We start from the raw sequence: 25,442 nt of genomic DNA, 5'->3' as shown, positions 1-25,442 counted from the left end.
TGTGTCCACTAGCCCTGTTTGGTTTATGCCATTCTTTAGATCTGAGGCATTTTTCTAGATGATCTAGATGCACTTTGTTTTTTTGGTGACCTAGATCTAGATGATATAGCAGTGTGAGAAGGTGGCTAAAGTCTCCCAGTATTACTCTACTGGGATTTATTTGTGACTTATTGTCACACAGAGTTTGTTTTATGAAAGTAGCTGCACTTATATGTGGGGAATGAATCATTATTTTCTCTTGCTGGATTGTTCCTTTTACCAATAAAAAGTGACCTGCTTTGTTACTTCTGATAAATTTGGGCTTAAATTCTAACTTGCTTAATTTTATAATTAATTTTGCTAATTCTGCTTGTTTTTGGCTTCTGTTGGCATGGATTAACTTGGCCAAGCCCTTTAACTTTAGTTTTTTATTATCTTTACTTGTAATGTGTGCTTTTGGCAGGTAGCATATAGATATATTCAGGTCTTTAATTCATTTTGCCACCCTATATCTTTTTATTCAGGACGTGAGGCCATTTATGTTCAATGTGATTATTGAGAGATGATTTTTTTTTCAGGGAAAGCATGATTGAAGTCCCCACTATCACAAATTCCTGAGTTCGATGGATAAGCCTCGCCCTGGGAAAACCACCTTCATGATCGATCATGGTATCTCCCCTGCCAGGTAAGTATGAGAGATTATTTTTAATTCCTAATATTTTGAGTTTAAACTTCTGTTTGAGGTAGTGTTTATTCTTCTTTGCTTTGTTGTTTGCTTGATGGAAATTCTTGTTTCTCTGGTTCTGGCATGTATTACTTATTACTACTTTGCATTTAATCTCTTTGTGTATTTTCTCTAGTCCTGATTTGGAAGACATAAATTATTTCAGTTTCTATTTGCTATGGAATATTTTTATTTCCTCATGGAATTTGAAAGATACTTTTTCTTGGTAGAAAATTATGACTGCAAGTTGTTTGCTTTCACAGTTTTGAATATGTTACCCCAGGCCCTTCTGGCTTTCATGACTTGTTTTGGGAAGTCTGGAGTGATTCCAATTGGTTTATCTCTGAATGTCACTGTGTTTTTGTTGCCTTTAAGATTCTCTTCTTGGCTTCTATGTTAGTGAGAATTCTTAAGGGTTAATTGAGTGATGTGTCCATGTATACCTGTACCACCTTGTACTCCACTGAGATGTACAATTACAATTCACCAATAAATAGAATTAAAAAAAAGAAATTACAAGATTTTATGCTAGAAAAAACAAATAATCCAATCAATAAATAGAAAATTAACTTGCATAGATACTTCACAAATGAAGAGATGCAAATGACCAATAGATACATAGAAAATGTTTAATATCATTAGCAATCAGAGAGATGCAAATCGAAACGCTACTGAAATTTCATCTAATCAAAATCAGAATGACAATCACAAAGAAGTCAAATAACAATAAATGTTGGTGAGGATATGAGGAAATGGAAACTCTTCTACACTGTTGGTGGGACTGCAAACTAGTTCAGCAGCTATGGAGATCAGTATGGAGATTCCTTAAAAAACTTGAAATGGACCCATCATATGATCCAACTCTACAATTACTGAGTATCTTTTCAATTAGCTTGAAACTAGAGAACCACAGTTATGTATATGCATACCCATGTTAATAGCAGCACAATTCATAATGGCCAAATTATGGAACCAGCCTAGGTGTCCATCAACAGATGAATGGATTACAACATTATGAAAAACCACACAATGGAATTCTACTCCACAATAAAGAAGAACAAAACTACATCATTTATAGGAATATGGAAAGACATGGAGAATATTATGTTAAATGGGACCAGCTAATCACAAAAAGTCAAAGGTCATAGGTTTTCTCTAATATGTTCAAGCTAGGGAGTATTTTGAATACCAGAGAAACTTCAGATAATGCAGGAGATACCTCACTGGAGCCAAGGAGGAAAGGTAGGGGAGGAGAAAATCTGAGACTCATTAATAACAATAAAACAATCGACTCTGTTTGCACTTGTGAATATGCCAATTTCAATCTGGGTACTTGGTACTGGGAAGGAGAAAAAATCAAAGGCAGAGGAAGGGCACCAAATATTGTGTATATGTGTATCATTTTAAACATAGTTTACTTTATGATCCAAGACTATAATGCATCAATGAGAGGATTAAAAAAGAAATACCAGAAAATAAAATTATTTGACATTGATTCAGGTATATATATATACAACTAGACTCATAATAATAAGTGCAATATAATATACAAAATTTGTGTTATATGAACACAGTAGACTGACTTCCAATACTTGTGAAGTAAGTTGTAATTAGTAAGAACCTGTTTCAAAATAAAAAGAGCAAAGAGGCTGGAGTGTAGCTTAGAGGTAGAACACCCCTATAATTAATCCCTAGTATCCCCCCCAAATAATTTAAACATCAATTCATATCTTAAGCTATTTTCAAGCCAATGCAGATATATCTGAAATATTAACACATCATAATCAAACTATAAACCTGTGTGCCTAAAAAGTATAAGTTTTCTATTTTCTTAAACCAATGATAAAATTTAAGGACAATATTTTTCCTTGACACTATGTAAAATATTGATAGTTCATCATGTTTATTAGAATAATCTCATAGTTGTTATTCCTGCTACCTTCAAAAGACTACAGAATTATTTTTTTTAAATAATGACTACTATGAAATGCCTTTTAGGCTAACAAAAATTTTGCTAGAATGAGTCTGGATCCCACTGGATAGCATATAAACGGAAGTACATAACCATATTTTCTCATTAGCCATCAACACTGAGCCTCAAGGGCTAAACTAGTAGTAGTAAACACTTTCATCCCTTTATAAATATTATGAAATAACTTATGATGGAGTTTTTCTTTGATCACAGTGTCTTATTTATATAAACATATCAATAGTCGTCTCTGCTAGTGTGGGAAATTCATATTGCTTTTATATTAAAAAAGAGAGATGCTTAGAAAGACTTTGAAATAAAAAAAGCATCAGGGTGAAGTTCTATAGTGAGGTAAAGCCAGCTCAGAGAGGTTATAGAATCTTTGAAATTTCTGATCCACTACCTCATGAGGTGCTGGTCTTCAGGTCAAAAGCATCCTGCTACTAGCACTGGTACCCAGCCCACAAAACGTGACTTGCTGATTTACCCATAGACTTGTTTGGCTGCTAGTTTGTTTCATTTTGTCTGTATCATGTAGTCATCATTGTGACATCAGTTATTAAATTCTAAAGGAAAGCGATGAACAGGTTATACGTTTTTCTAAAACTAAATTTTAACTCCATTTAAAAAGATAAAAACAACATAAAAGAAGGAACAAGGGAAGCACTTCTCATCGTGTTAATCAATCTCTATTTACATTTCAAAAGTCAGCCTATTTTTCTAACTATTCCTAAAATTGCCTCCAAGTTATTTCTGAAACAAAAGACTTCTTTTAAAATTACATTTTTTTTCTGGATACACTAACTCTTCTAAGATTGCAGCCTTATTTTAAGTTTCTTCAATATTGGTGCATTGTATTATATCCAATATTGCCTATAATATTTTTGGTTAAACTGTATCCCCTTAACTCAGTCAAATATTTATAAAATTGGGTTTGTTCATGTTCTATTACAGCTATAGCACTTGTAGTAGTGGGATAGTGCCATCTGATCAATAATTCATGCCCCAAAAGAAATTAGTAATGTACAACTGTGGATTTGTAATTGATAGGTTGAAAATATATAATATTATACACAAAGTACTATATGTAATTTTTCAGGTTATATACTAGATGGGGAATAAATATTGCTATGTGAGCATATGCAATATTAGAACAAATATTAACTATTAGTCTAAATAACTATTCTCTATAATTACTCTGACTCTTATTGACATATTTCATGAAGACGTATTCATTAAACAAAATATAGATCTATTAATAATAAAGGTCTCACCAAAAACGTGTCTTAGGCATTTGAATGTACTCTCTGTGCCCTTTGCCTCATTAACCTTTCCTTGTTTCATTGCTGTGTGATGTCTTTTTCTAGGACTGTGCAGGATGAAGTACCGTCATCACAGTGAGCACAGCATCTGTTTGAAGGAGATCCAAGGAGGGACAGCCAATTGTGCTGCAGCCAGACTCGTGCTCCACTCCCAGGGGAAGTGAGGAGGGAGATGGACATTTATACAAATGCCAGCGTGCCTCTCGTGCTGGTTATCTATACAGCTGTCTTCACAACCTACCACACTGAGGCTTCTTGTGACCTGTGTCCTGAAGTTGTGTAGATTTCTTTTCTTGCTCCTTCTCTCCCATAAAAAAAGTCTTACTCATATTACAGAAGCTTGTATTTACCACCTTAGCTCTACTACAATAAGCTTTATTATCAAGCAAGTATACAGTTGCAAGAAACCTCCAGGATAGTTCAGTTGTAATAAAAATAATTCACAAATGTGCATATATATAGTAAGCAAAATAGACAAGAAGCACTATAGGTATAATGATACTTAGTGATTCACTGTTAATAATTATTTACCAAACTAAATAAATGGACACTCATATCAGCTGATAAAGTCTATCAAAATCTATCCTCAGCCACCTGGAAACTCTTGGATGAAGATATAAATATAAGCATAAAAAGATGAGAAAACAGAGCGGGCAGAAACTTTAGAGAGATTAGAAGCCTAAAAACATTAACATCATGAACACTAATTTTTTTTTGATTGGTGCATTGTCATCACACATTTTGATAAAGTTCAGGGTGATAGAGCATGCATGCACACAGCAACTGGTGAACCCTCCTCCAGCTCCTGCTCCACTCCCACCTCCTCCTCACCTTCTCATGCTCAACACGGTGACTGGCATTGATAGACTTATGCAAGTGCATCATGTGCATTGGAGTGCTTCCCTCCATAAGCCTTTCTGTCCCTTTCCTCCCCCTCAGTTTGATCCCTGACTCATTCTACTAAGGTTTCCCCTTCTTGTCTAGAGTCCTCCCCCACCATGTCCCAATTTTTCTGTAGCTTTTACATATAAGGAAAAACCTCTGACCTTTCACATTTTGCTATTGACTAATCTCACTTTGTTCAATGATTTTTTAGTTCCGTCTATGTGAATACACATGGATAGTCTATTGAAATTACCATATCACAGTAGATGTAAATGTCTTAGAAGTCACCGTGGTAGTGAGCTACTTCTTGTAGAGACATACATCTTTGCTCTCACTCCTCAAGTCATGGGCTTCAAGAATAACTACAAACTTCCTGATATTCATTAAGAAACCAGGATACAGCATCTAACACATAAGATAGTGCATTATGGAAATGTATGTAATAAAATAATCATTACAGAACACGTAGCTCTAAGTTCCAGGTTCTGTTTCATGGAGAGTTGACATACATAGAACAAAGGTTCTTGAAACTCAAGGTAAATAAGAGATTATTGATCCTATCCACTTAAATTATTTTCTACATTTTTTTGGCCACAAGAGATGTTATTTCCAAAATATATTTTATCAGTTGTTTCTTAAACCTGTAATTATATAAAAAACACAATATATGAGTGGCCAATAGAATGCCAATTTCATAACAAAAATACCTTTTTGTCCAAAACATAACTAGATTATGGTATCTACTTTCCAGTCATATGAAGTTGATTTGTCTGGTCATTGGCAGACAGTATTTCTTATTGTTTGGTACAAGGATAACTGACACCTGTTTTCTAAATCTTTTCATCTTTCTCTTCCTAGCCCAATACATCAATACATTGACTAGTTGGAATATGATTGTTGACTTAGCTTAATAACACCCAGTTTCAAAATCTAAGGATCTGTGTGTGTGTGTGTGTGTGTGTGTGTGACATAATTATGATAGAATTTTACTGGAAAAAGTTCTGATACACAGCGTGGGCCATTTCTTTCCTTTGACTGAACCTCTTGATAGAATGGTGCAATCTAAGAAAGCAATAGCGCATATCTACCTCTTGCCACAGCAAAAAATAAATCAAAAGTGATTTCTAGTGGGGCTCAATCTCTAAGAAGTGCATTTTCTTCAAACTGTTATAAACTGACAGGTAGAACTTCTTGCCTTTGAGCTGTCTGATGGATCCCATTGAAACCAATGAAATGGGTGCCAGAAAGTTAAACAGATGCCCTATGTCAGCTCAATGTTTTTTCTTCTCCTCTTAAACATGTATTTCCAAGAACTTCTGTTTTCATAGAGAATTGACATTCCCACACACATGCAAGAAGCCTGGATTGTATCCTAAAAGAATGATATCCATTGTGTTCAGGAAGAATCTTGTAATTTGAAATGTCTACTTATGAGTTACAGAGAAGAGAATATCTCTGGACAATCTCTTCTCCTTAGCACAGAATGACTATAGCCTTGCTGTAGAAGGAATCCATCTGCTATGTGGGAAGAGAGTGGATTTCCTCATAACAAGGTCAGCATAACAAGTATTTGTTAATCAAGAAGGAAAGGAGAGAATGTTTTTTTAATCCAAGAAAATAAGAAGAGGAACTTTCTTTAACTGATCATGTTCATATTAGAGCAATAGTGTAACACTTAACTGTAACTTGAAATATTTAACTATTACATGAAACACCCTCTTACTTTTTTATCTTATACTTGGCACTAATTTGTGGCTTTCTATTATTCATGTAAGGAAAAAGCCAATATTACTCATGAAGAGAATGAGCTTGTGAAAATGAAATACTCAAAATTATTTTAGAATGATTATTAAAGAATGGATTAAAGACAAGAAGCACTGATATAAAATCTAGGGAAATGAACAGGATACAGACAGCCTAAAACCTGGATGTAGGTTCTGCTGTGTTGAATTTTATCCAGCAGAATACACTGAGCATGTATGAGAGGGCCCCCTTCTGCCCAGGAGCAGGGCAGGTGGGATCCCAGCACAGCCATGCCTGCATCCCTGAGCATTTTCCAAGTGCTGTGTAACAGGTTTTAGAAATGATAGTAGACTTCAGACCAATATATTATTTAGATAGCAGTTCCTGAAAATATTTTAAGCAGCAAAAAAAAAAAAAGACTTGAGCTCACAGATTTGCATTTAGATATGTTCTTTGTAATTTGGAATGTCCACATAGGAGTTACAGAAAAGAGAATAGCTCTGAAGGATCTCTTCTGCTCATGTTGAGTTTATCTGCTTGATGTGGAAGTAGATAAACTGGAGGTAGTAAAGCCTTGGGGTAGAGAGAACAGTGATGCTGATTTTCAAGAGTTACTGAAACCTCTGGTTTCGATTTGAGGCTCAACTTCTGAAGAGATGCATTCAGTCAAATCATATGTGTTAGTGACAGTGTAATGATTTAGTAACCAAAGGAACGAGCTGGTTGTTATGGAGATTTTATTATAATTTGATCCTACAAAAACTCATAAATCTTTGTTGATAATTTTGTGTGTGTGTGTGTGTGTGGTACTGGGGTTCCTGGATGCCCTTCTACCTCCGAGCTACACTCCCAGACTTTTTTTTACATTTTTTTTATTGGGAAACAGGGTCTCCTAAGCCAGCACATGTGGCTGGCTTCGAACCTGGAACCTACGCGATCCTCCTGTCTCTGCCTCCCAAGCGCAGGGATTACAAGCGTGCACCACCACGCCCGGCAATACAATTTTTAAATGAGGAAAATATCTTTAACTCTTATTTATTTATTTATTTATTTATTTATTTATTTATCCCGCGGTGCTGGAGATGGAATCCAGGGACCTTCTACCTTCAAGCTATATACCCAGCCCTATTATTTTATTCTTTATTTTGAAACAAGGTCTCACTAAGTTGCAATGGGCCTCACTAAGTAGCTGAGGCTGGATGCATACTTTGATCCTCCTGTCTCAGCCTCTCAAATGCTGGGATTACAAGCACGCACCATGTTGATAACTCCCATATTATTCAACTACGTGTCAATAAAAAAACACTACATATAAAATATTCTTTATATATTATATCATGCATTGATACATATGTATGTATAATACATTTTAAAATAATATAATAATGTTATAATAATTAAAACTAAGTAGATATTAAAATTTTAAAATATGTTATATCTAGAAGTATTATGGTAATCATATGCATTTTATAATTCTCTGTTTTCTTACATTGCTATTTTACACATAGGATAATTTGTATCCCTCCATTAGATTTTAAAATACCTGTAAACAACTTGTCCTTTTCTATAAGTTTCAATGAATTAGCATTATACACACATACATATACATATACATACATATATACATATACATATACATACACACACACACACACACACACACACACACACACACACATATATATATATATATATATATATATATATATATATATAATTGTTGTGGTGGTACTGGGGTTCTTCTACCTCCAGGCTACACTCCCAGACCTAGTTTATATTTTATTTGGAAACAGGGTCTCCTAAGTCAGCATGGCTGGCTTCGAATCTACTCGATCCTCCTGTCTCAGCCTCCCAAGCGCGGGGATTACAAGGGTGCGCCACCACGCCCGGCAGCATTTTATATTTTAAGCTTGTGTGTATTGTATTTTGCTGGAAATGTTTAAAAGACATGTATTTTCTCACAAATTATCATTTTAGAAGGATATTTGGTTTGTTCTTAATGACATTGATTTAAAAACATAAGACATTTTTGTGACTGATCAATAATGTTCCTCAGTTTCATCCATTTTCTTGTAAATGACATAATTTTGTTCTTTTTTATGGCTAAGTAAAATGTGGAAGCTTGGGAGAAAATGGGTCATAGGAGAAACTCTAGATGAAGGAGGAGAAACTACGGATGAGCAAATAAGGCGACGTAACTGAGAGGATGGGCAGGGAGAAGAGAAAAATTCCCTGATGTACTTGATGTACATTCACAAACATATCAGTCACTAAGCTAAACATAAGAAAGAGGGAGGGAGAAGGAATAGGGAGGGAACTGGGGAAGGGCGAAATGAGTGACATGTACATGTATGCCTTTTCCATGTGTTACCCCATTAAGATGCAATGCACCAATGAAATATTTAAAAAATAAACAGGTATTTGCATAAAATATGATTCTATTATTTCAAAATTAACATTAACAATTTTCAGTTGTGAAATATGTAGAAGAGACTTTATCTGGACATTATAAGTTTTATATTTCAAAAAAGGTGATGTCAAATCGAAAATCTTTCTACAACTAATAATTTTTAACAGGTCCCTATTCTTGTCTTTATTCTTAACAGTGCCTAAGTGTTATAAAACTATTAAATGGCAATTAAATTTATTGTTTAGGAACCACCAGCACAACTCCATGTAAATAATACTCAATTATCTTTGACTTTTTTAAAGTAGAAAAGCTGATGCTCATAAATGTAGATTTTAATAAAACTGTGTATTTTAAAAGACTCACAGACATATCTCAGGAAACAATTCTTTCTAGTGAATGCAAATAAAACTTCAGTGAAAAAGAAATCAGTTTGACAAATCTCTTTAAAATATTTAATCCACTTGCAAACAATACTGTTAGTTTCCCAGCCTCATCTTCTTCACTATAAACTTTTCATCATGTTTCAATTCTTTCTTTTTTATTTTTTTTATTGGTGCACTGTAGTCCTATATCTTAATGAAATACAAGATAGTAGAGGCATACATAAACAGTTCAGCATTTCCTATTGCCATTATCTGAAGAAATATAAATTCTTCCTCTCTATTCATTACTGATTCAGTCACTATAAGCCCTCTCATATGTAACCCCAGTTGTAGGGACCTACCTTAATACATGTGGTTTTGACAATCTGAATGCAATCCTTGAGTTATGTCCTTGGATTATAACATTACACTTATTTCTTCTTAGGAGCACATATTACAATTGCAGGGTGACATTTTGAACCCCATACTAGGGCTGTTTGGTTACCTTTCCTGCTTCAGTTCACACAGGACAGCCACATTAATCACCTCTACCACTTGACTGTTATCCTAAAGTTCAGCATTGTAAGCCCAAACAACTACAGCTCATTTATTATCTAAACCGATTATTTTTACATTTATTTTCATGTAATTGAAAAGTAAATAAACAATTACTTTTAAAAACAATAATTATTTTATACTGTTATTTGATTTGATATTGGTATTCCTTTATTTGGATGTTAGTTAGATGCAGCCAATGTTTGAGCAAGAGTAAAATTCCTACTGAGCTACTTTGCTAGTTGGTCTTTTTAATACATTGTTTAAATTACATTAATTTTCATCATAATATAAATTATTTTGAAGATAACATTCTCTTTAGGAACTCTAAAAATATTTTATCTTATATAAATATAAGAAAAATAATACCATAACCTGAATTGAAAATAGATATGTATTCATGACTAATGGCTTATTGTTTTTTTTTAAAGATTTTTTTTTGCAGTACTTGGGATGAAACCCAAGGGCATTCTACCTCTGAGCTACACCTCGGGTCCTATTTTTTTAGTCTTTTTATATATGTATGTATTTTCCAGGTCTGGGGATGGAATCCAGGGGCATTCGACCTCTGAGCTACACCTCGGGTCCTATTTTTTTAGTCTTTTTATGTATGTATGTATGTATGTATGTATGTATGTATGTATGTATGTATGTATTTTCCGGGTCTGGGGATGGAATCCAGGGCATTTGACCTCTGAGCTACACCTCGGGTCCTATTTTTTAGTCTTTTTATTTATTTATATATGTATGCATTTATTTATTTACTTTTTCCGGGTCTGGGGATGAAATCCAGGGGCATTCGACCTCTGAGCTACACCCTCTGCCCTCTTTTTAATTCTTTATTTAGAAACAGGGTCTCACTGAGTTGCAGAGGGCCTCACTAAGTAGCTGAGGCTGTCTGCGAACCGCGATCCTCAGGTCTCAGCCTGGATTACAAGCATATGCCACCATGCCCGGCTGTCACTAAGCAGCTGAGGCTGTCTGCTAACCGAGATCATCCTGTCTCTTGTTTCCAGAATGCTGGGATTACAAGGGTGTGCCACCATACCTGGCTAAAAGAAGGTTTTAGATAATGATTTTTCTTAAATAGAAAAGAAAGTTTAGTTCTCTCTAAAAAGACTTGTCAAAGAATTTAAGATGATATTATGAATAGAAATTAAAAACAAAATCCTCTAGGTTATTAGTAACTAAGTCTGAAACTTTAAGGATTCATATTATGTTGAAATTAAAATCTGCAGGAACCTTAGTCTATTTTACCAACTTAGATAACTAGAGGAGCAAAATGCACATAGTATCTATCCTAAGTCCATCCCTCCATCAGGAAACACCGCACGATTAACAGGTATTAAGTCCAATTAACACTTCTCTTACCACTTGAACTAATAGAAGATCTATAACTATTTACTATGATTAAAATACTATCAAATTAAATCAAAAACATTATGTTTTAAAGCTCAAGTTTAAATGCTATATCACAGAGAGAGATTAAACAGGAACTTTACATTTAATATTGAAAAATGATGATAATAACAATAATTTAAACCATAGGAAATTACTACTTTTATAAGTGAAAATCATTGAATGTTGTCAATTTCCTATGGTGTAAGCTATAAAAGAGAGACAATTTAGTGTTTAAATCAATAAGACCAGATGTCAACTTAATTGAAATTTTATTTTCTTGGTTACTGAACCCCTCTGTCTCTCAATTTACTTGAATAAAGCTTGAATGATAATATTACCTACTTATATGATTACTAGACACATTAAAATACTTAATGAGTTTGGAAAAGGAAGTAGAGTAGTATCTGTTAATATTTTATACTAAATGCAGTTTGAATGGATATGTTAAACATAACTGCTTTGGAAGAACCATTAGAATGTTGAATTATTTTCTCTGAAATCCTTCCAAAAATCTCTTTACTAATTAATGCCCAATAGGGACATTTCCTCAGCTATGTGCCCCTTTAATCTTTATGTTCCCCAAATCCTTAAAATATAAACATTCTTCTAGTACTATCTTTATTGAGTACTAGACCAAAAATTTAAAGAATGATTACGTGGACTTAGAACATTCCTTATTCCTATCTTAAATATAATATTTTAGAACTGTCTTTAAATATTTATTTATTTATTTATTATTTATTTAGCAGTAGTAGGTATAGAACACAGGGACATTCTACCTGTGAGAGGCACCCCCGGCCCTATTTATTATTCTTTATTTTGGACCAGGGTCTCACTAAGTTGCAGAGGGCCTCACTAAATAGCTGAGGCTGTCTGCGAACCATGATCCTCCTGTCCCGGTCTCCTAAATGCTGGGATTACAAATGTGCACCACCACACCCAGCTAGTACTGTCTTTTAATTTTAAATGAGGTCCTTCTAGTAATCTCACTCTCCATTTAATCTTTCCATACATTTTGTATGATGGATCAATCATTTCACCATGATTAATCAATCATTTCCCAATATGGGAAATAGCTAAACTACTCTCTGAAAGTGATCAATAAATGTAAACAGCACCGGGAGTAATCACTGAAAATAAAAAAAAGAAACAAAAATAAAATAAAAGGGAAAAGTTGTGTAATGATGTGTTGGGCGGGGAAGGTGTTAATGCACAGAGAAAACTAAAGCTTCTTAGAGATATATACTTAGTGTTTGAAGAAGGTATTCTAGAATACTGAAACTGCTTTATCAACGTTTTCTAAACAAGGAATGCAATGCACACTTTTGCCTGTAATCCTACCCCGAGGCTCTTATTTAAACAATTTATTCATTATCTCCCTGCAAGTGGTAAGGTATCTGAACAGAACATAATATTATCAAAACTCTAGATTTGTTTCAAAAAGACTTGGGATGTGGAGGTTTACTTCTGAAGATTCTCCACTTGAGAAACTCTTCCCTTGAGAGAATATAAGAGCTCAGAATGTCAAACTTTGATCTAAACTGTTCACAACATTCAGAAGTAATACCAAGACAGCAATTTCCTTCTGTTTTCATCTGCAGGTGTGAGCCTCACTAGCTAAACACAGAAAACCCCAAACATCAAATTGTTGCAGAAAATATTCTCCAGGGTGCATTTTAGTAATTATCTCATTTCACCCATGAAACATATTGGAAGGATGGTGAAGGGTAAGTCAGGAATGAAGAAATCAGTTGGAATATTTTATGTATATTGGATAAAGTAGTTAGCAATTAAAAGATGTGATTTTGTTGTGTATTTTTAATAGCTGTGTATAAATTATTTCTAATTACCAAGTAAGAAATGGGACCACATTTTCTGAAATCCATTTCAAGCTCAACCAGCCCCAAACAAAATAGTTGAGTGCTCCCAAGACGCATATTTCTTCTGTGTAATTTTATCACTGTGATTCAGATGTTGCTCTGAGGTTTCTGATATAAAAGCAATATCCTCAGAAAACCTTCCCTCCTCAAGGTGGGAGAAATAATAATAATTTAGTTCTGGAACCTGAAACTTTCAAAACCACATTTAATGTGTTGCACTTTTTTGCTTCTTTTGGTTTTGTTTTGCTTTTGTTTTTCTCCCTTTTTCCTCTCCTCCAACATTTTCAGACACAGGTTCCATTTCATGTTGCTGCCACTTCCAAGACAATTCATTGTCCTGGAGGAGTGGTGGCATCTTGATGCTCAAGTGTCCAGACTATCCTCCTGTTTTTCCATTTATGTATATGAAACAGATGTTAAGGTGAATCAAGGATTTAGGTAAGTATGCAGTGTATTTCCTAATAAGAAAATTAATAAATACCTTTATATGAAACTCAGAAGCTTTGTGATTTGCACAGAGATGTGCTTCCAAGGAGCAGTGTTTAATAAGTGTGATAAAGCATTTTACATGTTGAAGTAAACCAGCTCTTTGTACAGACACTATATGTACTTATGAAAGAAGGAAGGAAAAGCCAATAGGAAAGAAGAAAAGAGACAAAAGGGTGGTGATAAAAATCACTGTATCATTTTCTATTGCTGGGTTGAAAACTGGCAAACTTGGCATAAAACAAAACATCCTTTTTATCTCATATTCCATGAGTTCCCGGGCAGATTAAGACAGTGCATCTGTTCTGTATTTCACCCAATGGACATTCCAAAATCTAGGTGTCAGCTGAAGCTGGGGTGTCTTCTATGGCTCAAAGAAGTCCCTCATGTTTTGTTAGCAGAATATCATTCCTGCCTTGAGGAATGCAGGTCCACTGGTTCTCTGTCATCATTTCCTGCTCCAGGTCACTCTCAGGTCCTTGCCAATCAACCCACTTACTTATTGGGAGCCAGCCAGGCAACTTCTGCAAAGTCAGCTACAGTGGAATTCTATACACTGTAACGTCATCACTAAAGACACTACCTCTCACCCTCTTCCAAAACATTAAACCAGCTCTGATGCTTCCATTTTTTCCACAGTCCAGAAGAGCAGCTTATGCAGGGTAGGCAGAGCATGGAGGAGAATTTGGGGGACCATTTTAGAATACTGCTTAGTAAACTCATCCTTTTTTTCGAGTAGATTCTGTTGGAGATGTTGTTGTCAGACTGTAAAGGAAAACAATACATGTCTTAATGTTCAAACATGAAGATCGGCAACCAGGCCTGACCAACAGAGTAGAGGATGACATTGAGATCTAAAGAAATAAAGAAACGCACTCAAGCCCAACATGGTGAGGTCGAGCAACTCACTTCGAAATTCTAAAAACATTAGCTTTTGCGTTGATAGACTCTCACAACTAACTTGTGCATTGACATGGAGAATTAAACAATTATCATATACTATTCTACCTGAAGAGAGATTATTACTATGGTGTTATCTACTACTAATCATTTTTGTGTATATTATAACACCATCATTAAAGAAGAAAATGAATATTGAGAAAATATAGCATATGTTTATATGTTGAATATTTATATGTGTCCATCAAAATGTTTCCTTTTCTACTACAGTTTGAATTACAGCATGACTTATGATCAGATGATATTGCTTGTTTGTTTCCAAAGGTCATGAGAAAGTCAACTGCCTACATATAAGCTCTACAATGCTCCACAAGATAAATTCCTTAACTGTACCATGAAATTGATGGATCAGAATGCTGTACAGAAAATAATGACCCTCCTAGGATTAGGATCTCTGGCACCCATCTAGCCAACTTGAGTGGAACTGAGATGATAAAGATCACAATTTCTGAAGGAAATGTAGATGCAGGCAATTTCACATACATCCATAAGATGCAGGTGGTCAGAACTGAGTACATATTGTAACTCTAAATGGAGAAAAGTGGACATAATTGTTATCATTTGTCACCAATAATGTTTACCTATTTCTTTACCTGCTATAAATAAAAAACAACTCTAGAGGTTGCTGAAGAAACTCTCAGTTTACTATTTATACTGTTTCAGAGGAAAGGAAAATTAAATGTCTTCATATCCTATGAGGAAGAAATATGGTAGGAAAGAATTATGCCACTCAAAACTGAGGGACATAGGTGTTTCTGGTGTCTGACAGTCAATCTCATCTGAAATCTACTTCTAAATTACCAGTGGAATATATTCAGTGTACTCTCACAGAAAAGTAAGGCATTAAAAATATTTTTCCTGCTTATCTACAAGAACGATTTTGCTTAACACATGTTTTAATATCAGAGGAAAGCCTGAAAAAGATAACTGTAGATAGTTCTTTAAAATCACAAATGGAGACATGTCTTTATTATGGAGTCTTACAAAACTCCTACAGCGCACAAATTCAACATCTCTTTTCTGGTTCTCTTCATTCTGTGATAAAAGCACAAAACTCACCTGCAACTACCTACTCATCTGGGGTTTCTCCCTTGACCATTCATCAGAATATGAATTGGTGATACTGGGGGCATTTTTAGTTTTGCCTACCTTCCCACTGATTCTCTTGCTATATAAAAATGAACCTCTGTTCCCCAGAAAATAAGCTGGTTCCATGTGCTCAAGCCCTGAGCAATCCAGGTACCCTGTGTCTCCTCAACAATGTGCAGTATGGGGCCCAATTGACAGAATGGAAGAACCAGCTTAAGCATGTAAAAGTGATGGGAGAGATGGTTCTCTAAACCTCACCTGAATTTTGACCATTCCTGGGGCAGCAGTAACATCACAACGCCTCTAAAAAATCTCTGTTCTTGTTTAATGAGAACATAGGAAATATAGAAATAAAGGAATAAGGAAACCTTATTCCTATATGGAACATAGGAATATGACTCTTATTTTAATAAAAATATAGAAAAAACTGAACCCACCTCCTTTACCTACTTAACATTTGACTCAGAAGAGTGAGGATTTCTTTCACTCATCATTTTGAGGATCGGCACATAGGAGGGTCTGCTGGTGAAGCCATTCATGTGACAATAGGCAGCTGAGGGTGCCGAGACTGATGGGTTCAGGGCCTTCAGTGGGGTGAGCTTGTTTCCACCCTGTGTGGTCTCAAGCCCCCATTTTTCACATGGTGGCAGTGTATTCTGAGTGTGATAAATGGAAGCTGAGTGGCCTCTGAGGCTTAGGCTTGTAATTTCACTTCCTACGCCTTAGAGTGAACAAGCCAAATCTCACAGCAGCCTGGGGACTTGCCATGTGCCTGCACTAGAAAAGCCAGAAGGTCACCCTGTAAAAGCAGCAATCCAGCACCACGCGAGGAATTGCTCTGGCCATCTTTGCAAAGCCATCAATCACCATGCTCTTCCCACTACAATTCCTATACTCCCAACACGTACAATCAACTCCGGTATAGGCAGAGCACAGAGGGACAGGCACGCTTTTCCCTGAGCTTACCCGCCTGGCTGCAGTTGTCCGTGGCTCTGGAGGAGCTGGCTGTCATAGAGGGGACTAGGGACACCATAGGGAATGGTATCTTGGCTCCCAGTGGTCTCTGGCTCCACAGGTTAGATGCTCTTCCTTACTTGGCAGCACCCTGATGAAACAACACAAAAGCTGAACATATGGAGCATCTTGAGGCATAGTCTCAGAATTCACAGGGCCTCATCTCCACTCCATTTTAGTGGTCAAAGCAAATAGGAAAACCAGACCGAATAAAAAAATGAGAAAATGGTTTTTACATCTTGGTGGCAAATAGAGGAAAAAAATTGCCTGGTGAAGAGTCATGAGGACAGAGATCAGAGGCATCTATGTGGCCATCTTTCAAACAACCTGCGAGGTTCTTCAACCCTTATATAAACTTTTAAAATCACCCATACCACTTTTCTCATAATTCAGTGGGTCCATCATAGTTGAGGCTCTGTGTAACAATTTTGCTCCCTCTCCCACTTCTCCTATGGAAATGTTTCTTGAAATGTGAGAGGAATGATGGTACTCTAGTGATTCAACATGAAAAGCCTATAATACAAGATGACTTTACAGATATTCTTTGCTTATATTCATAACAATCATTGCCAGAATGTAGAATATACAAGTCCTTTTGTATTTGCTTTCAGGCTATATTCTTTTTCTTTTTTTCAATAGTGGGGATGGAAGCCAGGGGGATTCTTCCTCCGAGCTACACCTTCAGCCTTATTTTTTATTCTTTATTTTGAAACTGGGTCTTACTAAGTTGCATAAGGCCTCACTAAGTAGCTGAGGCTGTTTGTGAACCTCAATCCTCCTGTCTCAGCTTCCCAAATGCTGGGATTACAAGTGTGCACCACCACGCCTGGCTCAGGTTCTATTACTAGTTTTTGTTTGTTTATTGGTACTAGGAATTGAACCCAGGAGGAATCTACCTATGGGTTCTACTTCAGCACTTTTGTTTACTTATTTATTCATTTATTTATGTATTTATTTTTTTGGAACAGTGTCTTGCTAAATTCTGAAAGACCTTGCCAAAGTTTTGAGACCAGCCTTGAACCTGATCTTCCTATTTCTGACTCCCAAGCACTAGGAATACAAGTGCCACCATAACTACCTGTTTTAGTTCCCAATTTTTTTTTCAGTACTGGGGATGAAACCCAGGGGCACTCTACACTCCAAGCTACACTATTTTTTAGTCTTTTTATTTTCATGACATTGTCACCTAATTATGGTATTATTTTTAGTTAATTACAATGTTGGGTTTTTTAAACTTATTTTTAGTGGTAAGGATTAAATCCAAGGCTTACAACACACTAGGCAAGTGCTCTGCCACTAAGATCCACCCTCAGCTATTATATATTATATCATTTATATACTGTAACGTTGCACATATATACAAATCAAAAGGATTGGATGAGTGTCACAAATGGATTGTTGTTGCATAAAAGCAATGACAAAAATTGTAGCGTAAGTGCCTTAGCACCGTAAAACCTCATAAGAAGCATAAATTCCAGGACAAGATGAGATATACATCTACATTGATACGTGGCATATAAATATAATGATTTCTCATAAGCAGCCTCACAAATAATATACAAAACAACACGGAATATGAAAACACGATTTCAGGAATCTATTTATTCTTATTCTCTCATACACAGTCTGTTGTTACACTTCACCAAATTGTACACTGTGCCTCTGAAATTCACTGCCCTTTGGACTAAGCTGATTGCTTTTGTACGTCTTCGTAACAGGATTTAGAAACAATCTACAGAAGAAAGCTATTTAATAATTGTTATTTTTGCTAAATGTAGAAGAAAACAGAATTGTTTCATTTTAATTTGTACATATGAACTAGAACGTTCAATGTTTATCCTTTTGTATTATGTTGCTTAATGTGAAGTCTTTCATTTTATTTCTTTTTCTACAAATGGCAGGATTTTATCCTTCGTGGCTGAATTGTGAGTATATGCCATTATTTCCTTGCCCACTCTGCTGTTGATTTCATATCTTGGCTACTGTGAATAGTGCTGAAATAGAGTATAAGTATGGAAATGTCTCTTTGTATGCTGACTTCAGCTCTTTCAGACATATATACAGGACCAGTATGGCTGGAAAATAATTCTATTTTTAGTCTTTGTGGGAACCTCCATCATGTTTTGCATATTAACTTTACTAATTTACATATTTTTTAACAATTTTTTTATTGAACATAAATAGTATACATTTACACTATATTTGGTGCTCTCCCCCCCCCCCGGCCCCCGTTTTCTCTTCCCCCCTCCCACCAATGGTTGTCCAGGTTAACCGTGTCTTATTCATAATTTTACACATGTTCAGTGTAGACCCTCATTAATCAAGATCAGCCTTTCTCCTCTCCTATCTTTCCATTAAAACTTAGCTAGTATTTCCCCTCTAATATCTGGAGTCCCACTGGTATCCTTTGTGTTTTCTAATTTGGGCATATTAGAGGAAACATGTGTATCTTCTCCTTCTGTGCTTGGCTGATCTCACTTAACATGATGCTCTCCAGGGCTTTCCATCTTCTTGCAAATGATATAATTTTGTTCTTCTTTATGGCTGAATAGAATTCCATTGTGTGTATTTCCCACAGTTTTGCTATCCATTCATCTGTTGATGGTGATCTGGGTTGGTTCCATATTTTGGCTATCACAAATTGTGATGGTATGAACATAGGTATGCATATGTTGCTGTATTTCTCTGAATTCAACCCCTTTGGAAAGATACCCAGGAGTGGTATAGCTGGATCATATGGTGGATCTATTCCCACCTTTCTTAGGAATCTCCACACAGATCTCCATAGTGGCTGAACTAGTTTGCACTCCCACCAACAGTGTAAAAGAGTTCCTCTTTCCCCACATCCTCGCCAGCATTTGTTGTTGTTTGATTTCTTTATGCTTGCTACTCTGACTGGGGTTAGATGGAATCTCAGTGTAGTTTTGATTTGCATCTCCCTGATGGCCAGTGATGAAGAACATCATTTCATGTATCTATTAGCCCTTTGTATCTCTTCTTTTGTGAAGTGTCTATTTAGTTCATTTGCCCATTTCTTGATTGAGTTGTTTGTTTTGCTAGTGTAGAGTCTTTTGAGCTCTTTGTATACTCTGGATATTAGCCCCCTATCAGAATGGTGGCTGGTAAAGATCCTTTCCCATTCTGTAGGCTTCCTCTTTAGGTTATTGATAGTTTCCTTTGATGAGAAGAAACTTTTTAGTTTGATGTTATCCCACTTGTTTATTCTTGCTTTAATTTCCTGAGCTTTGGAGGTTTTGTTGAGAAAGTTACTGCCTGTGCCAATATGTTGTAGTGTTGAACCTATGCTCTCCTCTACTAGCTTCACAGTCTCAGGTCTAATTTCTAAGTCTTTGATCCATCTTGAGTTGATTCCTGTGTTTGGTGAGATATAGGGGTTTAGATTCATCTTTTTACAAATGGTTAGCCAGTTCTCCCAGCACCACTTGTTGAAAAGGCTGTCTTTTCTCCAGCGTATGTGTTTGGCCCCTTTGTCAAAGATTAATTTACTAAAGATGTGTGGGTTTGTTTCTGTATCTTCTATTCTAATCCACTGGTCAGTATATCTGTTTTTGTGCCAGTACCATGCTGTTTTTACTACTATTGCTCTATAGTATAGTTTGAAGTCTGGGATTGTAATGCCTCCTGCGTGTTTCTTGTTATTGAGAATTGCTTTGGCTATTCTAGGTCTTTTCTTTCTCAATATGAAGGTCATGATTGATTTTTCTAGGTCTCTGAAGACTGTCACTGGTATTTTAATGGGAATTGCATTGAACCTATAGATCAGTTTTGGCAGAATGGCCATTTTGATGATATTTATTCTGCCTATCCATGAGCACGGGAGATCTTTCCATCTTCCAAGGTCTTCTTCTATTTCTTTCTTTAATGTTTTATAGTTTTTGTTGTAGAGGTCTTTTACATCTTGGGTTAGGTTTATTCCTAGGTATTTTATTGGTTTTGAGGTTATAGTGAATGGAATTGTTGTTTTTGTTTCCTTCATTGTGGATTCGTTGTTGGCATAAAGAAAGGCCACTGATTTCTTTAGGTTGATTTTGTAACCTGCGACTTTGCTGAATTTGTCAATCAGCTCCAGAAGTCTTTTGGTTGAGTTCTTTGGGCCTTCCAGATAAAGGATCATGTCATCTGCGAATAAGGATAATTTTACTTCCTCTCTTTCTATGTGGATTCCTTTGATTTCCTTCTCTTGTCTGATTGCTGCAGCAAGAGTCTCAAGGACTATATTGAAAAGGAGTGGTGATAGTGGGCATCCTCGTCTTGTTCCTGACTGTAGCGGAAATTCTTGCAGTTTTTCCCCATTCAATATAATGTTGGCTTTGGGTTTGCAGTATATTGCCTTGATGATGTTGAAGTACTTTCCTTCTATCCCAATTTTTTGCAGTGTTTTTAACATAAATTGGTGTTGGATTTTGTCGAATGCTTTTTCAGCATCTATTGCTATGATGATGTGGTTTTTGTTCTTGGTTCTATTTATGTGGTGAATAACATGTATTGATTTGCGTATGTTGAACCAGCCTTGTTTTTCTGGGATGAAACCGACTTGGTCATGGTGTATTACTCTCTTGATATAGTTTTGAATGCGTATAGCTAGTATTTTGTTTAGAATTTTTGCATCTATGTTCATTAAGGATATGGGTCTGTAGTTTTCCTTTCTTGAGGTATCTTTATTTGGTTTGGGGATTAATGTGATACTCGCCTCATAGAAGGAATTTGGAAGAGTTCCATCTCTTTCAATTTCCCAGAACATGTTATGAAGTATTGGTATTAGTTGTTCACTGAAGGTTTTGTAGAATTCAGCTGGGAACCCATCTGGGCTTGGGCTTTTCTTTGGTGGAAGAATTTTTATTGCCATTTCTATTTCTTTGGTTGTTATTGGTTGGTTTAGGCTTGCTATGTCCTCTTGGTTGAGTGTAGGAAGGTTAACTGTGCTTAGAAATCTGTCAATTTCATCCAGGTTTTCAAATCTATTGGAGTATAAATTTTTAAAGTATTTTCTGATAATATTTTGAATTTCTTTCCTATCTGTGATGATATCTCCTTTTTCATTTCTAATTTTGATAATTTGAGTTGATTCTCTTTTTCTTTTGGTTAGGTTGGCCAGGGGTTTATCAATTCTATTAATCTTTTCAAAGAACCAACTTTTTGTTTTATTGATTCTTTGAATTGTTTTTTTTTTTGTTCTCTATTTCATTTATTTCTGCTCTAATTTTGATGATTTCTTGTCTTCTGCTGGCTTTGGGAATAGACTGTTGCAGAATTTCTAGATCCTTGAGTTGTGTCATTAGGTTCTTTACTTCGTGGTTCTCCGTCCTTTTTATGTGGGCACTCAATGCAATAAACTTTCCTCTTAGTACTGCCTTCATGGTGTCCCATAGGTTTTGGTAGGTTGTGTCTCTGTTTTCGTTTATTTCCATAAATTTCTTTATTTCTTCGCTAATTTCTGCTCTTACCCATTCATCATTCAATAGTGTATCATTCATTCTCCATGAATTTGAATACTTTCTTTTGAGTTTCCTGTTGTTGATTTCTACTTTTATTCCATTGTGGTCTGAAAAGATGCATGGAATTATATTACATTTTTTGAATTTGCTGATATTTTCTTTGTGTCCCAGGATGTGATCTATTTTGGAGAAGGTTCCATGGGCTGCTGAGAAGAAAGTGTATTCTGTAGGTCCTGGTTGAAATACTCTGAAAACATCTATTAGGTCCATTTGGTTTATGGTTTCCTTTAGTTCTAAAGTGTCTTTACTCATCTTTTGCCTTGAAGATCGATCCAGTGGTGTGAGAGGCGTATTAAAGTCTCCCAGAATTATTGTATTTGGGTCTACTTGGGATCTTATGTCCAGAAGGGTTTGTTTTACAAATGTGGTTGCACCCATATTTGGGGCATAAATATTTACTATCATTATATCTTCTTGGTGTATTGTTCCTTTTAATAAAAAGAAGTGCCCTGATTTGTCTCTTTTGATGTGTTTTAGTTTAAAGTCTGTTTTGTTGGATATCAGGGTTGCTACCCCTGCTCTTTTTTGGTCACTGGTGACATGGTATATCTTTTTCCATCCTTTCACATTCAGCCTGTGAATGTCTTTGGCTGTGAGGTGAGTTTCTTGCAGACAGCATATATTTGGATTATGTTTCCTAATCCACATTGCCAGTCTATGTCTTTTTATTGGTGAGTTAAGTCCTTTGACATTAAGAGATATTATTGAAATATGATTTTTGTTTTCTGCTATTTTGTGTTCTGTCTACTCTTGGGTGGTATGATCTTTCTTCTTTACTTAAATGGCCCACTTATTAACTTCCTCTCTTCTCTGATTCTGAAGTCTGCTTCTTTTTTCTTCCTTATGGTTTATTTCTTTAAGAATTTTCTCTAGTGTTGGCTTTGAATTCATGAATTTTTTGAGATTCTGTTTATCCTGAAAGACTTTGGTTTCCCCATTGATCTTGAATAGTAGTTTTGCTGGATAGATGAGCCTTGGTTGGAAGTTATTTTCTTCCAGGGTCTGAATCACGCCGTACCAGTCTCTCCTAGCATTCCTGACCTGGGTTGTATAGTCTGGGGTGATTCTTATTGTTTTGCCTCTATATGTCACCCGTCCTTTTGTTCTCACTGCTTTTAAGATTCCTTTTTGGCCTCTATGTTGACATTTTGGTTATTTTGTGTTGTGGAGTCATTTTTCTTTGGTCCTGTCTCAGTGGAGTTCTGTATGCCTCCTGGACATGAAGGTCCAAGTCTCTTTCCATATTTGGAAAATTCTCTGAGATTATTTCCTTGAAGAGATTACAGATGCCCTTGGTCTGTACCTCTATCCCTTCCTCAATGCCTATTATTCATAAATTAGGGTGCTTCATATTATCCCATAATTGCTGGATGTTTAGGTTTTGTTGCTGTAAAGATTTTTGTATATCGCTGACTGTGTTTTCGGTTTGGGATGTACTGTCTTCTAATATTGATATTCTGTTTTCCATTTCATCTAATCTTCCAGAATTTCTTTCTATTGCTGTCTTCATTTCACTTACTGCCTCTTTCATTTCATTCCAGACCTCTTTCTGATTCTTTTTCAGCGTTTCTAATTCACCTTTAACCTCCTCTATACTTGTTTTAAATCCTTTCATCATATTGAACATCAAGATTCTGAACTCCCCTTCTTGCATTTCTAGTAGGTCAGTATTCGTGATTTCTGCTGTCTCTTCATAATTCCTGGTTCTCATATTTATAGCGTTCTCTGTCCTTTTTTTCTGATTTCTACCCATCGTTCGTGAGTAATGTGCTTAGACAAATCTTAATATTAGGAGTTTAGGGGTATTGGCTAGTCAGCAGAGCCTTTCCAGTGTTGAGGGCGGGTGATGTGTGAGGAGCTGGGGTGATTGGTAAGGGAGTCGGATTAGGTAGAGGATATGTTAGGTTGAGAAAGACTTTAAGTATGATAAGGTAATAACTTGCTAGGAATGAGAGAGAGTTAACTACTAGAACTCTTGTCGTTAGTAGAGTAATTATGGATATAAGAAATACTTTGAGTATTAAACCAGGAGGTATATTATGGGGAAAAGTTTTGGGGGAGAAAAGTATGTAGGTTAGTGTGGGAAGGTTTGTAAATAGGGACAATGGAAGGAGCAGACAGACATAAAAAAAAAAAGAATCCACACAAGATACCAAGACTATTATGTAATCCAAGAAAAAGGAAGGGAAACCAATCAAAGGAAGAGAATAAAAAAAGAGGAAGAAAGAGGAAAAGAGAACACGAATAAAATAAAAGGAACTAGCAGCTGTGTGAAATAAAAAAAATAAGGCAAACTATCCAATGTACATATATATATATATATATATATATATATATATATATATATATATAACAACAAGTTAAAGTAAAAGAAGTGTGGGTTAAAAGAAAAAAAAATAAAACAGCAATAACCATACCAAAACAAAAGCACTGTAAAAGCAAAATAAAACAAAACATCCACATTAAAAGTAAAACAAACAGTTCTCCTTATTTACGCATATGGGGCCAGGTCCATATAATATGTGCATATCTGATTGCTTTGGTAGCTTTCAGAATACCTTCCAATGTCTCTTAGTTTTCTTTGTACTCTATTTTTATCTTCTTAGATCACTCTGGGTGTTTGGACACCTTTCTCTCCTTTAGCTGCTTTAGGTTTATGTGTCCGGATGTCTGGTTTCACTGTTATTTGATTCTGTACAATTCACAGGTTCTGCGAAATTCTAACCTGTGGTCAGCACCACTGCACTCACCACCCTAGCCTCCAGCCTGTGCTTCCCTACAGCAGGGGTGGAGAATGACCAAAGTATAATTGGAACCTCCCCCTGAGGTCCTGTGCAGATATTGTGGCCCGATGGATTTTCTTGTGTCTCTGGAAATTCCAGCTGGGCTAGCTGGTGTGGTCCCAAGATGTACCCTGGGCAAATGGATGCTGGTTCCTGGGTGCCCACACTTACTGCCAGAGCTCTGCCTATTCCGAGAGTGCAGGCTGGATGTGCTGCTAATACTGGACCCAAGTGAGAGTGGATGCAGTTGTCTATTGCTGCTGGTATGCTCTTCCAAGGTGTATTGAGCTGTGTTCTCGCTTAGAACTAAGGATCTGGCTACCAGGAGGGTGGGAACACCCAGCGGTGGGCCAGGGGTGCAGGG

Source organism: Muscardinus avellanarius (genome assembly GCF_963383645.1).
Source record: "Muscardinus avellanarius genome assembly, chromosome: 2".
In the NCBI taxonomy this organism is placed as follows: Eukaryota; Metazoa; Chordata; class Mammalia; order Rodentia; family Gliridae; genus Muscardinus; species Muscardinus avellanarius.
Note: the sequence above shows the minus strand (reverse complement) of the source record.